The sequence below is a fragment of the Myotis davidii genome, unplaced genomic scaffold (assembly GCF_000327345.1).
Source record: "Myotis davidii unplaced genomic scaffold, ASM32734v1 scaffold269, whole genome shotgun sequence".
NCBI lineage: Eukaryota > Metazoa > Chordata > Mammalia > Chiroptera > Vespertilionidae > Myotis > Myotis davidii.
Genome location: NW_006383008.1, coordinates 3,760,517 through 3,764,692, shown reverse-complemented (window position 1 = coordinate 3,764,692; position 4,176 = coordinate 3,760,517).

Below are 4,176 nucleotides of genomic sequence, written 5' to 3'. Positions count from 1 at the left end.
TATATTAACTGTCCTATTAGAAACTGGAATAAAACTTTCCTGTGGTTAAGACAGTGTAGCCTCACTCAAGGCCTGGTGTAGAGTACGAACCTTGAACTGTGATTCCACTAAATGAGTGTCCTTGATTTTCTGGCCATTGCCCTATGCCAGTCAATAATGTATCACCTCTGGACACAAACTCTCTTCTAGACTCTGCTTTGTGATGCCAGGGCTGAAAATCTGCAAACTATATTTTGCTTTGCTAGTTTCCTCTCTGCAGATCTTGGCCAGGAGAAAGCAGTAGAGGGAGCTGTACGGATGGAGGGGGAGGAGGGCCTTGCTCCATCTTCTTTGCGTGTGTTGGCTTCCTGTTCACTGGCTGTCCCACTCAGCATTGGCCTCGCCTCATCTCACCTCTTCCCCTTGGCAGCCGCAGTTTGTGTCAGTACCATGCTGAACTGAGTTTTCCGTTTTTCAACTCTTGCGGAACCAGCCTCGATGTGTTCCTGCAGAATTTTTTGCACCTGCTGCTGCTGCTCAGCATCCCACTTCAGAGGTGTGGGTCCTAGTCCCATGAGGTTTCCCCTCCAAGAGAAGAGACACCAGCTTAGATCCAGCAGCATCTCTTTTCCACGGTCTGAGTTTCAGCCCACAAGATCTCTCCTCCCAGTCAGTTTCTACATTCTCATCCCGGGCCCCAGGATGGGGGCTGAAGCCTATAGAAACTCCTCATATAATAATTTAATTTTTCTTTTTTCCTTTTAAATTCTTTAATACTTAGTTAATCATTTTTATATAAAACTATTTCTGTTAAAATAATTGATTACTGTCCTGAGCAGAGCTGGACTGGGACAAACTCTGTCCCAGGGTAGGAGGTGTAAAAGCATGTTTGAAGGTATCCTAAATTTCTACTTTGGCCAATTTAAATCCTAAGCCCTGAACGGTGCATTTTCCTGATTGTGCTTCTGCATGTGATATACTACTGACTCAGAGAACTAGAAAAACACAGGTGCTGAGGCCAATCTGAATTGTATTTTTGTGTTCACAATCAAAACAGGTAATGTGGATATCCATGTGTCATTCTCTCTGTTTTTGTATTGTTTGAATAATTTACAAGAATAATCATGTATCAATCAAGGTCCTGCAGAAAACAGATTACATATTCAAATTGAGTAATTTGAGATGAATTTAATTAAAGGACTTTTTTACAAAATCTAGGGCAGGGTATAGGGAAATCAAGAGAGATAATGCCGTACCCTAGGCTGAGTAACGGTGAGAGACCTGTTTCCACCCTTAGATCTGAAAGGACTGAAGCCCTTAGAGAGATCTGTCAGCAAAAATCACCTGTCAGGAGCTGTGACCTTTGGCTGAGGTGCAAATGAACCTGAAGAGAAGGAGCTAGGGGAACAAATTCCTTCACCCACCTCTGATCTCCTGCCAGGGATCCTCATTAGCCCAGCTCGACTGGAAACCCAAAGCCCAGAGAGGATTGCTTGATGCTGTTCACAGAGGCCAGTCTCTGGGGTCCAGCACTGTAGAGCAGGAAGCACAGGGGAGCTGGAGGAGAGAATGGGGGCTATCTTGCACAAATGGGTTAATTGCAAATATAATTAAAATGTTTTTAATAACAGCGACACATTCACGGAAAATCCTTTTGAATAAATGAAGAAAATATACTGAGGGCAGGGAGGGGGGGGAGGAGAGAAGCACATTTACAAAACATTTCTGGAAGCACTTAAGTTAAATGTCAAAGAGAAGCTCTCTGTCATCTGAAAAGATGAAGGAAACTAGAAATATAAGCGTTCTCAGTAACATTTTTATTTTTATCAATAAATACAGATTTTTAACAAACTTATGTCTTGATTCAGGAAAGCACATTAGTGCTAAAAAGTATAAAGAAACACTGAAATAGTTGGAAAAATACCTTCACATATAACACACACATACACACACATATGTTTAACATTTCAAAATAAAATATGTGATTGCAGAGCATTTATAATTAATTAATTTGTTTTCATAACCCTCTAGAGCATATTTCTAGGATAGATGACTGCACAATGCTGTGCATGATTTATTTATAAACTACTAATGAAGACATATCTAATCATCATAATTAATTGGTATTTTTGTGCTTTGGGGCTAATCACAAAATATTTCATATTCTGGTACAAAGTAAATCTGGCAATGGGGCAGACATTTAGGACAAACCCTGCTGTTGTTTCTAATGTACAGCTCTGTTGTATTTATTTATTTATGTATTTATGTATTTATTATTTCTGGCTGTTATTATACAATGCCAAGAGAGGGAGAGAGAATCACTGATCGGCTGTCTCCTGCACAACTCACACTGGGGATTGAGTCTGAGCCCAGGCATGTGCCCTGACCTGGAATCATACCATGACCTCCTGGTTCATAGGTCAATGTTCAACCACTGAGCCACGCCAGCTGGGTGTCCGTCCAGTTTTAAAAGAATTTTCTTGAATAAATCAACAAACAAAAAGTAACCAGGGGAATCATATTTGGCACAGAAGATAAACACTTAAGTTGCTTATAAATTTTTTGTGTTGTATTATGGTCAGGTAGCCAGACATACTATTTATAAGGATCTTCATTATCTTGAAGTCAAAGCAGAATTTTGAAGAAATTCATTGTAAGATCAAAAAAATAATTTTTTTTCCTTCAAACTTACTTCTTAATTTTAATTTCTTTTTTTATGTATGTAGAAGTAATTTGAAGTAATTGCTATGAAACAGATCAGGATTTTATTTGTCCTGTCCACTTTCTACAGTTTTAGGGAGTTTGTTTTTCACATAGTCTTTTTAATTTTATTTTTCAATCATAGTTTGGATGCTTAACCACTGAACCACACCAGCCGGGCTCAATTTGTACTTTTTAATGCCTTAACTTTTTTCACCTAATTCCCCATCCCCTCTCTCCTCTGGCAACCTGTCTCTGAGCCTGTTTCAATTTTGTTTGCTTGTCTGTTTTGTTCTTTAGGTTCCATGTATAAGTTAAATCATATGGTGTTTGTCTTTCTCCAGCTGACTTATTTCACTTAGCATAATACCCTCTAGGTCCATCAATACTGTTGAAAGCAGTAAGATTTCATTGTGTGTGTTTTTTAACAGCTGAGTAGTATTCCATTGTGTAAAGTATCCTATTGCTTTTTTGGAAGCAGACACTTGGGCTGCTTCCAATTCATGGCTATTGTAAATGAATTTAAAGATGCATACATTCTTTCAAGGAAGACACAAAGAGTACTTTCTCTCATGTTTGGATACTGGAATAGTACGAAATTATACAAAGAGGAAAGATGGATATCAAATATCTTTTTTGTTATGGATAGAAGTCAGGTTTAGGATATAGATTATATTTTCAGGATTAGTCTAGTCCTGCCCCTCCATTAGCAGACAGCCACATTTGGAAGGCCTGTCTTAGAAGAGTAGCTTCCCCAGAGGGGAGAAGGGCAGAGCAGAGCCACATATGCCCAGCTATTCTTACCCAAATTTATAAATTCCTTAAATCTCTCCACTTCCTATGCAGAGAGAGAGTAAAGTTAGAGAGAGAATCAGGGTTATACTTAATGTCCTTTCAAAAAGGAGTTGGGGTAAAAGATTAGTTATGTTAAAAACACACACAAAGAAAAACATTATTTTTGAAGAACTTTATTCAATTTAAGTGAGTCTTTGAATATCTTAGGGTTAAAATATTCTAAGCATTTTATCTTATATCTCTGGTGGCAATCAAGAGATCCATAACAGAGCTGCTGTTTCTAAAAGATGGAAAATGCACTTGGGAATAAGATTCCCTTCCTATGCTATTAGCCCCAGGTAAAGTGTGTGGTAAAAGGAAATTAACCACATTGTGGTTTTAATGGAGCAAGGGTTGTGACCAGACCATGGCAGATGGTCAGTGTGGCCTTTCACATGGAATCAGTTTCTTCAAGAGTAGCCAGTTATGACCTCAGTAGACTGGGTGATTGGTTATTGACATAGCAAAGGTAGTTAGGATCACCCCATGTTGTATATTGTATTTTTTCAGGATATCTGACATAGGGCACCATGCAGGATGTTCAGAATTTGTTTTAACTCAGACTGTGATGGTAGCGGGCAGTTTTAAATCTTTAGGTTTTGTGGTAAAAATTGAGATGCTCCCATCTCATCCTGCTCAGCTGTGGGGAAGACAGTGAGCAGA